Here is a 14,558-nt window from a genome sequence, read left to right on the forward strand (position 1 = left end):
GATAGAGTTGCGTGGTCTAAGATGAGTTATGTTGTCAAGTTGTTGTTAGGTTTATAGAGTTGCATGGTCTAAGATGAGTTGTGTCGTCAAGTTGAGTGTTAAGTTGATTATGATTTGTGATGAAAATTAGTAATGATATTCGATGATTGTATTTGTTATGAAATGAAAAATATGCTAATTGTTAATTGTTGATTGAATTTTGAAGGATAAATATTAATTTATTCTATTTATGATTTTTAGGAAATGTGACATTCCGTTTTGTGATGAAAAACTCTGATAATTGTTATGAAATTTTTACGTTGGGAAAACGGGGTGTTACAGCTGTTCTTTTCATATTTTTAGACAAAGTATTTCTTGACTATATCGGCATTTACAAGATTCGGAAGTTCAACACCATCCATGTGTGTGAGGATCAAAGCACCACCAGAGAAAGCCTTCTTGACAACATAAGGACCTTATAGTTAGGTGTCCACTTGCCCCTTGGGTCGGGTTGCTGACTTATCCTTATTTTCAATACAAGTTCGCCTTCCTTGAATTCACGAGGCCAGACTTTCTTGTCAAAAGCATTCTTCATTCGCACTTGATACAACTGTCCATGAGCCATAGCATCCATGCGTTTCTCTTCAATCAAATTTAACTGATCATACCGACTTTGACACCATTCAGCCTCAGTTAATTTTGCTTCCATGATCACTCGAAGAGACAGAATCTCCACTTCCAGAGGGAGAACTGCCTCCATACCATATACCAGAGAAAAAGGTGTTGCCCCGGTTGAACTGCGCACCGTAGTACGGTAACCATGCAAGGCAAAAGGTAGCATCTCATGCCAGTCTTAGTAAGTAGTGACCATTTTTTGAACAATCTTCTTGATGTTCCTGTTAGCGGCCTCAACTACATCATTCATCTGAGGTCAATAAGGAGAAGAGTTGTGATGTTCAATCTTGAATTCTTCACATAAAGCCTACATCATGTTATTGTTCAGATTGGAACCATTGTCGGTGATAATCTTGCTGGGAACACCGTATCGACAAATGATGTTATTCTTGATAAAATTCACTGCCACTTGCTTGGTCACTTTAGCATAGGAAGCAGCTTCAACCCATTTGGTGAAGTAGTCGATTGCCACTAAAGATGAAACGATGACCATTTGAAGCTTTTGGTTCAATTCTTCCGATCATGTCGATGCCCCACATAGAGAAAGGCCATGGGGAAGAGATAACATTGAGGGAATGTGGAGGCACATGAATCTTGTCAGCATAGATTTGGCATTTGTGGCATCTCTTGGCATATTTGTAGCAGTCACGCTCCATAGTCATCCAGTAATAGCCGGCTCTTAACAGTTTTCTTGACATGGTATGACCTGAGGCATGGGTCCCGAAGGTACCGTCATGTACATCATGCATCAATTTCTCAGCTTCTTGTTCATCAACACATCTCAACAAGACCATGTCATAGTTCCTCTTGTATAGGATTTCTCCGTCCAGAAGGAATCTACTAGCCCATCTCCTCAGGGTCTTTTTATCCCTGTTGGAAGCACCAGGTGGATATTCATGATTCTGCAAGAACTGTTTTATATTATAATACCAAGGTTTTCCATCATTCACATCTTCATCAGCCTGATCCGGCATATTTTCAATAGTAAACACATGAGCAGGTCTATCAAGACGCTGCACCTTGATTATGGGCACGTCATTCCAATGATTCATACGAAACATGGAAGACAAAGTAGCAAGAGCATCAACCATCTGGTTTTCATCCCGAGGGATGTGGTGCAGCTCAATCTTTGTAAAGTATGTCAACAGTCGTCTTGCATAGTCACGGTAAGGAATCAGCTTCTCATGATGAGTCTCCCATTCACCTTTTATCTGATTAATAACAAGTGCAGAATCTCCATAGATGTCAAGGTGCTTAATTCTCATATCAATGGCTTCTTCAATGCCCAAGATGCATGCTTCATATTCAGCCACGTTGTTCGTGCATTCAAAAGTTATTCGTGCAGTGAAAGGAATGTGGTGTCCTTGCGGAGTTACAATAATGGCCCCAATCCCTTTACCATAAGCATTGACAGCACCATCAAAGACTAATCCCCACTTGCTATTGGGATCTGGCCCTTCACTGATCAGTGGTTCTTCACATTCTTTGGCTTTCAGATACATAATCTCTTCATCTGGGAAATCAAACTTAATCGGCTGGTAATCATGAAGAGGTTGACAAGCAAGATGCTCAGCAAGGATACTTCCTTTGATTGCTTTTTGAGCTTTGTACACAATATCATATTCAGACAACAACATTTGCCAACGTGCAATCTTTCCAGTAACAGAAGGCTTCTCAAAGATGTACTTGATTGGATCCATTTGGGATATCAACCAAGTTGTATGATTCACCATATAATGACGTAGGCGTTTGGCAGCCCAAGCTAAAGCACAACAAGTCTTTTCAAGCATTGTATACCGAGTCTCACAGTCGGTGAATTTCTTGCTCAGATAGTAGATAACATGCTCTTTCTTTCCAGTCTCGTCTTGTTGACCGAGAACACAACCCACAGACTCATCTAACACTGACAGGTACATAATCAAAGGCCTTCCTTCCACTGGCGGGACAAGGATAGGTGGTTCCAACAAGTATTCTTTAATGCTATCAAAAGCTTCCTGGCACTCATCATTCCATACAACAGGTTGATTCTTTCTGAGCAATTTGAAAATTGGTCCACAGGTAGTAGTCATGTGAGATATAAATCTTGAAATATAATTCAGGCGTCCGAGGAAACCTTTGACTTGCTTTTCAGTTTGAGGGGCCGACATCTCTCTGATGGCTCGGACTTTGTCAGGATCAACTTCAATGCCTCTTTGACTGACAATGAAGCCTAGCAACTTTCCAGATCTTACACCAAATGTGCACTTGTTAGGATTCAACCGCAGCTTATACTTTCTCAATCTTTCAAACATCTTTTTCAAATACACAACGTGCTGCTCTTCATCATTTGATTTCACAATCATGTCATCAACATACACTTCAATTTCTTTGTGAATCATATCATGAAATAACGTAGTCATACCTCTTTGATAGGTAGCACCAGCATTTATCAAGCCGAAAGGCATCACTTTATAACAGAACGTTCCCCATGGAGTGATGAAGAATGTATTTTCCCTATCTTCAGGTGACATCCGTATCTGGTTATAGCCAGAGAAACCATCCATAAAAGAGAACACTTTAGACTGAGCAGTACTGTCAACAAGCACATCAATATGAGGCAATGGGAAGTTATCTTTCAGACTGGCTTTATTCAAATCTCTGTAATCAACACACATCCGAACTTTCCAATCTTTCTTTGGCACTGGTACAATGTTGGCGATCCACTCAGGATATTCAGCTGTCATGAGAAAACCCGCATCAATTTGCTTTTGCACCTCAGCCTTGATCTTAAGAGCCATGTCTGGACGAGACCTTCTCAATTTCTGCTTGACGGGAGGGCATTCGGGCCTTGTCGGTATCCGATGCTCCACAATGTTGGGATCTAGACCCGGCATATCTTCATAGGACCATGCAAAGACATCTGGATAATCATGGAGAAGCTGAGTAATCCTCTTTTTCACTTCTGGCTCAAGTGCAGCACCAGTCTTGATCTCCCGCTTGTTTTCTTTGGTACCCAGGTTGACAAACTCAATCTCTTCCTGGTGGGGCTGAATGGCTCTTCTTTCTTGCTCAAGCAGTCGAGTGATCTCATACGGTATCTCTTCATCATCTTCCTCATCTTCAGCTTCATATACAGGGAATTCAAAATTTGGAGGAACTGTAGGGTTACTGTGTTCAACGGGTTTATTATGGTTCAATCTGCATAATATGATTGGGATGATTTTAGAAAAATGTTTTTCATGCAGATTTTTGAAATTAATAAGAAAATACAGATGTTTTGGTTTTTTTTGGCATTACCATTATTTCCAAGAAAAAGGCACTAGAAAGTAAAAAACAAAGAGTCACGGGAAAGACTACAACTTTTATTGATAACGGCAATGCCGAAACAAACATGCCATTACAAAGACATCACTTTCGCCTTGGGCAGAGCGAAAGGATTGTTATTTTGAAAACAAAGAAAAGCATGAGCAACAAGACACATTACATGGAAGCATGCATGACTAAAGGCACATCAATGGCCTCCCAATTTCTCACGGTGCCTCCTGGTACAACAAACGTAGGCACATAACTACTTTCAGCAGCATCTTCAGCAATAGCATTGATAAACCCAGCACTGTAGAAAGTTCATGTTGAAACGCCTGAGGTCGGGGAGAACCCAAGGCCCTCTTTGCGCTTGTTCTCCAAAATTTGTATCACTTTGCCCCAGCCAGCAGCTTGCCCTTCTTGAACAGCATTCTGGGCGTCTTTCAATGAAGTCATACTAGCACTAGCTCTCCGGGGCTCTGCACCTTCAACAGTCAAGCGTTGAAATGACATCCCTTCAGCGGACCCTGCTTCAACACAAGAGAAAGATGACACTTGGCTAACCAGATACGCTTCTTCACCATGTACAGTGACAAGCTTACCATTCCTCACAAACTTGAGCTTCTGGTGCAGAGTAGAAGTTACAGCCCCAACGTCGTGAATCCACGGTCTTCCGAGGAGACAACTGTAAGAAGCATTGATGTCCATGACCTGGAAAGTGATCTAGAATGTCTCAGGACCAATGGTAATTGGTAGATCTACCTCGCCAAGAACATCTTTGCGAGATCCGCCAAAAGCCTTAACCAAATAACTGCTTCCCTTAGAGAAATTCCATGATGACTCAACTGTCTCAATGTAGACTCAGGCATTACATTTAAGGATGATCTAGTGTCCACCAACACATTGGATATCATGTCAGACTTACAGTGCACTGAGATATGCAAAGCTAAGTTGTGGTATTTCCCTGCTTCGGGGAGCTCATCGTCACCAAACCCCAAGTTATTGCAAGCAGTAATGTTACCCACTATTCCATCGAACTAATCCACGGAGACTTCATGATCAACATAGGCCTGTTCCAGTACCTTCATTAACACTTTCCTGTGAGCTTCTGAGCTCAGGAGCAGAGACAAGATGGATATTTTTGACGGAGTTTGCAGCAGCTGGTCTACAATCTTATAATCGCTCTTTTTAATAAGCCTCAGAATTTCGTCCAGATTAGACTCTTCAATAGACTGGCCTGATGGGCCGGCGTTCTTGTCAACAGGAGGAGCAACTGGTGGAGTTACTGTGGCAACAGGTGTAACCACCTTCTTTTGGAACAAGGGTGGACGGACCTTTCCGCTTCTCAGAGTTGTAATTTCTTCAGCAACATTATCAACCGTAGCTGGGGATACCAGAGGCACTTCTACCCCATTCTCAATCATAGTTGCATCATACTTGTAAGGGATTGCCTTAGTAGAGGCATAAGATACCGGGCCAGGTAACCTGATTACTAAAGGTTCAACATTCCTTGCCTGTGGCACACCCCCAGCAGAAGAATCATGAAACACTGGCACAATCACACAAACATCACTGGCAATCAAGTGTTTGCTATCCATTAGGCTTTGTATATCACCTTGCACCACACAACAACCCATAGGATTTTGAAGACATTCTAAACAAGAAGCATGATCGTGATTAAACAAAGAAGCTTGGCAAAGTTTGACATGTAGCGGCACCAAAGGAGTAGCAACATTACAGACATCTAAAGTGGGAGCCTCTCGAGGAACACGAACTCCTTCGAAAGCCTCGATCATGTTAACGGCAGCATGGTTTGGAAGTGGATTGTCAAGAACATGAGGAACACTATTTTCAAAAGTCAACCGTCCTCTGTCTATCAGATCCTTTACAACGTACTTCATAGCGTAGCAACCTTCCACATCGTGGCCTTGAGCGCCCTGATGGAATTCACATGTGAGATCCTGTCGGAACCTGGGAGGCAATGGCGTAGGCGGAGGCTTGCCTGGTCTGGTGACGCAGTGGCCTTTAGCGAGTAGAGTTGGGAGCAGATCAGCATACCGCATTGGTATTGGTGGAAAATAAGTCTTGGGCCGAGGACCCTGTTGTTGCTGCTGTTGCTGTTGAGCAGGAGGCTGCTGTTGTACCTGTTGAGCAATGGCATTAACGGGCACTGGCGGTTGACCCGGTGGCAGAGGATATTGCTGGTAGAATGGTGGGAAGAAAGGATGTTGAGAGTACTGCATATATTGGTAGGGCAGAGGTAACTGAGCAGCAGCTGTAGACTGGTTACCAGATACCATCCCTACTTCAGATTCTTTCTTCTTATGGTGGCCATTACCATACTTCTTTGGCGCGCTAGCTGAGGACTCACCTTTTTCAAGAACAATGATACCTTCTCTGACAGCCTCCTCTAGACGAGTTCCCATAGTAACCATGTCGGAGAAATTATTTGGAGCAGAGACTATCATTCTTTCAACATATTCCTTCTTCAAAGTTTTCAAGAATGTCTGTGTCAGTTCTTCCTCATCGAGCCGAGGAGACACAAGGGCAGCTGCCCCTCTCCATCTCTGAGCATATTCACGGAAGGTTTCATCTGACTTCTGAGACAAAGACTTAAGGGAATCCCTATTCGGCTTCAAGCGGGTGTTAAACTCATAATGATCTTCAAAAGCAGCGGCGAGTTCTTCAAAAGTATGGATATTGTCTTTGCTCAAACCAGTGTACCAGTCTGCCGCATCTTCCATCAGGCTATCCTGGAAGCAGTGGATCATCAACGCATCATTATCTGCGTAGTTGGCCATCTTTCGGACGTACCGAATGACATGGCTATGTGGACAAGAAGATCCATTGTATTTGTCAAAATCTGGCACTTTGAACTTCTTAGGAACCTCAAATCAGGATACCAGGCATAGATCACGAGCCTTAGCAGAAACACCGTTCCCACGGTTAGCTTTGACCTCGCGGAGTTCTCCAGCTAGCTCTCTTAACTGTTCTCTCATAACCTCCATTATAGGGTCTTGTCCACGCGGAGTGTCAACATCGATCACCTGTTGCACAGTGTGTACAACAGGATCGGTAACAACAATAGTCACTTGAGGCATATAGGTAGATGTAGAAGCAAAAGTTGTTGCAGGAATATGTCCTTGATGGGCAATACCATAAATACCAGCTGCAGTATTAGGAGCATAGAAGGCTGAGAGTCCATAGGGACGCCCATTGGGCATGACAAAACGAGCATCAGAAGCCACAGTAGACAGTGGGATAGATGGAATCATCTCAGTAGAAGCTGGGACAGATGTGGCTGGTTGTTCTTGCGCAGCCATCAGAGTAGACATAATGTCATGAGCCTTAGCCAAGTCTTCTTTCATAGCAGCCAATTCAGCGCGGAGCAGAGCATTTTCTTCTTCAAAGTTAGCCATGTTTCTTCTCTTGTATAATCTTGTTTGATGAACTCTATCTGGTTGGTGAATCTTGCGTGCACGAGCCACTTTTCAGTCTGCGGCGGAAAAACCAGGAGGCAATGAGCACGAGGGAAGTCTTTTGTGACCAATGAATGTATATGATGCATGAGATGTGTAAATGCATATGCAAAAAAGACTCTTTTTGTGTTATCAAAGGGTTTTAGACAAATTAGAAATTTGTAAACATTACTAAACAAACTGAAACATTCAAACATCACAAGGTCTTACAAGATAACTCCCTTTGAAATACTAAGCCAAGGGATAGACTTTGAAATGTAAAACAACAATAACAATTGGAAATAACAACAGGAAACAGAAATCCTCAAGCATAGGAAGTGGAAGGATCATCCTCAGACTCATACTCAGACTCGTAGCTGCAATATCGGGCATAGAAGTCACGGGCACCCCTAGCCCTCTTGGAGTCCCTCATAAGTAACTTATCCTTTTCTTCAATTTCTCTCCTAGCTTTAGCCAACTCCTTCTTCAATGTCAAAACCTCATGAGTCTTCTATTCATCTTTTCCATCCAAAGTCATGATCAAATTCTCAACCTCATAGTATCTAGCCTTCCACTGATGCTTCTCTCGGCTCTCCATAGCTAGATGCTCCTGATACATCTCTTGAGTAGGCACAGGTAAAGGCAAAGGCATGGATGGAGTAGATGCGGACACATATCTCATGGCGGGGTAAGGCATGCCAAACTTCTCAGCCTAGTTTATCACCCACTGAGTATAGGCCTCATGAGCAATACCGGATCTCACACCCATATGCTTCACCTCTTTCTTTCGAAGCTTGGACCAAGCCTCTATGAAATCTTCTCTTATTCTTGTGGGAGCGTTGGAGTAATGGAAGAAGTAAGGAGATGTAGCAAGATAGATGGGCTTCTCTTTCATCGGGAAACCAAATTGACGCAAGGCAAGCTCCGGGTTATAGTTGATTCCACCTCGGGTACCAAGAAGAGGTACATTAAGAAACTTCCCACCACCGAAGATAATTTCTTTGACTCTAGCAGCGGGAGTGAGCCAAACTACTTCATTAGGGGTGAGGGCCATGATCCTCTCTGAAATAGTCCAATTCTCTGGATTATCATGGAAAGACTTCGGAAGGTGCGAAATAAACCACCTATAGAGGAGAGGTACACAGCAAAGAATGTATCCACGACCCTTGTCAGATCGATCGTGAATAGCATGATATGTGTCAGCCAACAAAGTAGGAACCGGATTCTTAGAACGGAAGATCATAATAGCATTCATATCCACGAAATCATCAAGATTTGGAAAGAGAATAAGCCCATAGATGAGTAGTGCAAGAATAGCCTCAAGAGTGTCCTGACAAGTAGTTTTGAGGTTAGCTTTTTCAAGTAGATACTTCGAAGTGAATCCTCGGATGTGAGCCTTAGTGACAAGATTCTTGGAGACATCGGTGGTCTTGAGATAAAGATCACGGGCAATAACCAAAGGGGTAGGAGGATGCTCAAGTCCCGCGAAAGGTGTCCCGTTGGCTATGGGTAAACCTGTCAAGGAAGAATAAGCCTCAAGAGTAGGCATCAACTGAAAGTCAGGAAAAGTGAAGCACCGATAATCCCGATCATAGAATTGCACTAGAGTGTGCACAAGCTTCTCATCCACATTAGTCCGAAGAAGAGTAAGTAAGTCCCCGTAACGATGTCGGAAACCGGTTGGATCCTTGATCTTGAGTGCCAAATCTCTCAAACTAGCCAAATCCACTTCCTTGAACTTGTAGGACTTAGTTTTCCCCATTCCTACAATGTTTACAACTTCAACTTGTCTAAGCCCTTAGATAAATGCATGGGAAAAGTTTATGCATGTATGCATGTATGCATGATCATATTCAAGTACGGAGAAAACATGGTGGGTTGAAATTCAAAGTCAAGGAGTCATGGGTGGACACGGTGTCCGGTGAATCTAGGGCTTTGGATAATAGTAACCGGGTTCTAAAAAGTTCCCAAGTCGCAACCTCTCCGACGTATATCATGGTGCCACGAGACAAACACTCGCTCCATGATTATGCGTAAGAAGGTCTAACTTGAGTGTAGTATCGCGTGAGGACTAAAACTCGAGACAACACTCGGTTTAGCATCCGCACTACGTCCTAGAAAATGGCCATGGATGGGTTCGGTTATCTACAGTTCATAGCGTCATAGAACAATTAGAAGTAAAGTGCCTAAACGTGACAACACGCGCCGACAACATCACCCCCAAAATGCCTCAGCTATGTGGGATTGATCGCATAATCCAATACACGAGGCAACCCTCGGAGTGAATTGTCGACTATATCCCCCCTAAATCCTAAGTTCACTCAGCCCGGGTGTAGGACTTTTGATATTCTCACCCCCACACGTTTGCAGGAATTTAAACATTTATTCACATAAGAAAGCAAAAAGAAGCAAGTAAAAACAAAAGCGCAAGCGTGGAAATAAAGACTAGGCGTAACTCTCGAAGGTCCCCAGTGAAGTCGCCAGCTGTTTTATCTTGGTTTTTCGGGTATCAAACATTGATTAAGTTTGATCCTTTTTAACCTTTGATATCTCATTTTTTCTTGGGAAGGGAAAAATAAGAAAAACCCTTGAGAATCGAGGTCCGGGAGTTGTTTTCGCTACGGGAAGGTGTTAGGCACCCATAACGACTATAGTATCCTATAGGAACCGTCTTTACTTTCTACGCGCGCGCTTTGTTTTTAAATGCTATTTGAAAGTGTTATTTTCACTTAAGAGTTTACTAAGTTAAGATTTGGAGGGAGAAGAAGGTGTTTGAATTTTTGTTTTATTGGACTTGGAGAAGTTTTTGACTTCTTGCCTACATACCCTTTTAAGGGATCAAACTCCATGTAGTTCTCTTCCAAAAATGTTTTTGTTTTTTGTTGGTCGATTTTAATTTTGAAAATGGGATTTTGAAGGATAAGAGAGAGAGGCCTCAAGGGCATAGGATTTTGGAAAATGTGAGGTGTGATTAGTTATTTTGCAAAATGAAGTCTAAGTATGATTAAAAATTCATTAAGGTTTTTGTTTAAGAAAATAAAGGGAAAATTCAATGGGATTATGATCCCAAGGTTTCTTTGGAAAATTATTTGAGTGAAGTTGTTCATGTTTTTTTGGAAAAGAGAATTTTTCTAAGTATCGTGATTCCTAAGCATACATCTAAAGCATACATTCCCTAAGCATACATCTAAAGTATCCATGTGATGTGTGTGCATGTGTCGGTGTACATCATTAGAGTCCATTGTCCTTTACATTGGCCTAGTTTACATTCTACGGTCTTGCAAGAAATTTAAATTGCATGAAGTAAAATACACCACCCTAGGTTTTACATTCTAAGTCTTGGCATGAGAATTAAAGTGCAAGAAATGAAACTAAAGTTGAAGGATGAAATATGCTTATGGAATATATGAAACATGAGATGAAAATGTTAGTAGCATAAGATATAGAGAAAGTAAAAGCTATCATAACAAAAGTAAGAAAATTGACATAAAAACAAGCAAAAATAATGTGAAATAGACCTAAAAATTCATCACCAATGCAAGGTTTGAATATGACCTATAATCCCCATATTTCAAAGAGTTCCCAAAGAGTTTCAATTCAGTTTTCACAAAGAGGATTAAAGGAATACACTCTACCAAGCATCTAAGACCAAAGTTAGGCAAATTCCACATTATTTATTCACAAACAAAACTTGGAAAGCAAGCAACCAAACATCACATGCACATATTCAGTAAAAACACATTCAAACAGTAGTAAAAAACTTCGTAAAACCATATATCATGAACCACAAACATTTATCAAGAATTGGAATTAAATCATGCAATTTTCATGGATTTTTATCATGGAATTCAAATAATAAAGCAAGAAAAATGTCATAATATTTTTTTATCAGGTTTTAACATGTAACTCTATCACAAAAATATCAAGAAAATTGTCAAGAACACGTAGAAAATTTTTAGGAATTTTATTATGAATTTTTAGGCAAAGCAGGGGGTCCAAAGAGCAAATAGCAGTGTGAGAATAACACAAACATAGCTAGAAAACGAAATCCAGTCAACCAGAGGCCCAAGCCCAAGATCCTGTATGGATCTGGACTATCCAAACGCATCAGGAGCGTTGGATTGATCCAGGTCCTCCTAACCCTAGATCCAACGGTGATGAGGCAACCTAGAGGCTTATATATGCCTCTCTCCGACGTTTCCTTCATTTCCTTTCTCCTTTCTCTCTCTAACTTCTCTCCTAGTGAGAGAAGCTCTGCAATCTCTCTTCTTCTCCGATCACCTTCACCGCCGGTTTCTGGAATGAAACGGCTGGAGAAGATGAAGATTCATCGGAATCTTCATCGTCACCGCCGTGAATTCCAGATTCCGGCGAGACCTTGACAACTCCGATCTACATGGATCTAAACCCTAACTTGCTCTATTTTTCATGTTGATTACGAATCTGAACTTAGTTTTACAGAATAAACGGTGAATCTTCGTAGATCTACATTTTAGGGTTCGGTTTTCAAATCTTTTTCAATCTTTTTAAATCTTTGAAAGAACAAGTCTCAGAACTTGTTAATCTGCTTCGATTCACCGTTTATTTGTGTTAATAGACCTTCGTTGAGCTTTTGCAATGAAAACGAAGAAGTTTTTGTGAAGTTACCTGAGTTAATCGGAGATTCGAACAAAGATTTCGCTAGAGAACTTCGTAACTGCTTCTGATTCTTCTGGTAAGTTTGAACCGAAAATAAATCGGTGTTCTTCTCTTCTTCTTCTTCGCTGGTTCAAAACTTGCGTTGATTCTTTCTTCTTCTCACTTCTCTCACTGTGATCGTACAAATTCGTTGAATTTGTGCTTGGATTGCAGTTATTCCGGTTCGATGATGAAGATTCACCTTCGAATCTCTGAGAACTGCAATGAATTTGCTTCAATTCGATTCAATTTTTGGTTCTGGAAATCTAGGGTTTGATGAATGTTCTTGGTGATTTTCTGAAACGGTTAGGGTTTTGATCTAACTGAATGGAGAGAGAAAGCTTCTTTCTGTTTCTGTGATTTGATGAGTTGGCGTGTAATGAATGGTGTTGTTGGCACTGTGCATTGATGATGTGTCATATTTATAGCTGACATGTGTGATATCTAAACCAATAGCTTGCTGACACTTGTAATGGACTTGTTTGGCTCGGCCTTGGACTAATTTTGGACTTGGGACCTTTTTGCAATTTTTGAAAGTACAAGGAACAAAATGCAATAATGGAAAAGGGACTTAAAAACGAAATTAAAACATTTGAGGACTAAAATGTAAAACTGTCAAAGGACTAAAAAATACAACTTGAACAACTCAGAGGACTTGAAATGAAAAATGGGACTAAAATGCAAATAACAAGACTTTGAGGACTAAAATGCAATTAAAAATAAAATTGGGTAAAAAATGTAAATTGGAAACAACGTAAAGGGAAACCAATAAAAAACACAAAAAGGACTAAAATGAACCAACTACATAAATGAGATACTTCAAAGTAACCTCTCTCTGCCAAAATTTTGTGTGAAATGACCAAAATGCCCCTAGGGACTAAAATGACTCAAATGCAATTTTAAAATGGTTTTTAACAGGGAATTAAAGCAAGAGTATATGCAAGCAAATTAAAAAGACTCAGAGACAATTTTTTAGGGATTAAAAGGAGTTTTAACATAGGAAATGACTAAAATGCCCTCAGGGACTAAATTGGCCCAAAATGACTCAGATGCAATCTTTGAAATGGATTTTAACATGGAATAGAAACAAGGACTTATACAAACAAATTGAAAAAACTCAGAGACAAATTTCAAGGACTAGAATAAGTTTGAATGCAGGAAATGACTAAAATACCCTTTTTATGAATTTTGCAAATAACATTGAAATAAAATGCAGAGAAAGATGCAATTGATCAGAGACAATTTCAAATAACTTGGAATGCAAAAAAGACCCTTTGGATGGTTTAAAATGCAAGAAAACATAGACAAAGTTACAATTGAAATTTTTTCAAAACAAAGGCAATAAAACATGCAACTAAAACATAGTAAAATATCAGGGTAAACAATATCGAATTGACAATCTCTCAAGAGTAATAGACACATATTAGAGATGGAAAAATATTTTGAGCAAGTATTTTTAGGTCCAAAATTAGGGTATAACAAAGGTGACGATTAAGAATCGGTATCCTCTCCTGAGGATTGATGATATGATGGATCAGTTGGTGGGTGCGGAAGTGTTTAGTAAGATTGATTGAAGATCAGGATCACCAGATATGAGTGAAAGCGAAGGATATATCCAATACTGAATTCCAAACGAGATATGGACATTATAACTATTCTGTGATGCCATTTGAAGTGACTAACTCGTCGGGTGTCTTCATGGAGTATATGAATAGAATCTTCCATCCATATTTGGTGGTGGTGTTTATAGACGATATCCTTGTGTATTCGAAGTTAGAGGCGGAGCATGCTGAGCATCTGTGGGTTGTGTTGTACACTTTGAAAGAGAAGAAGTTGTTTGCTAAGTCATCGAAATGCGAGTTTTGGCTACGGGAAGTGAGTTTTCTTGGTTTGGTGGGTTATTACCAGAGGTTCATTGATGGATTTGCTAAGTTGGCTTTGCCGTTGACACAGTTGACTCGTAAAGGACAAGCTTTTGATTGGGACGCTAAGTGTGAGAAGAGTTTCCAAGAGTTGAATAGGAGGTTGACTTCAGCGCCAGTGCTGATTTTGTCAATTATGAAGGAATCATTTGTGGTGTATTTTGATGCTTCTAAATGGGACTTGGTAGTGTGTTGATGAAGAATCATCAGGTTGTGGCTTATGAATCGAGACAATTGAAAGTGCATGAGAAGAATTATCCGAGACTTGTGGATCTTGTGGTGTTGGTGAATCAAGGCAAAGGAGTGGACTCCAGATGGGATAAGAATGGTGTTTTGATGTTTCGTGACCGAGTTTGTGTACCGGATGTACCTTAACTTAAGAAACAGATTTTGGAAGAAGGTCACTAGAGTAGTCTGAGTATTTATCCAGGAGTGATGAAGATGTATCAGGATTTGAAAAGGTTGTTTTGGTGGCCAGGAGTGAAGAAGGGTATAGCTGAGTTGGTGTATGCTTGTTTGGTTTGTTAGAAGTCTAAGATTGAACATCAGAAGCCATCGGGTTTGA

The sequence above is a fragment of the Medicago sativa genome, chromosome 2 (genome assembly GCF_051527215.1).
Source record: "Medicago sativa cultivar Bolivia chromosome 2, Bolivia_mono, whole genome shotgun sequence".
Classification (NCBI taxonomy): Eukaryota; Viridiplantae; Streptophyta; class Magnoliopsida; order Fabales; family Fabaceae; genus Medicago; species Medicago sativa.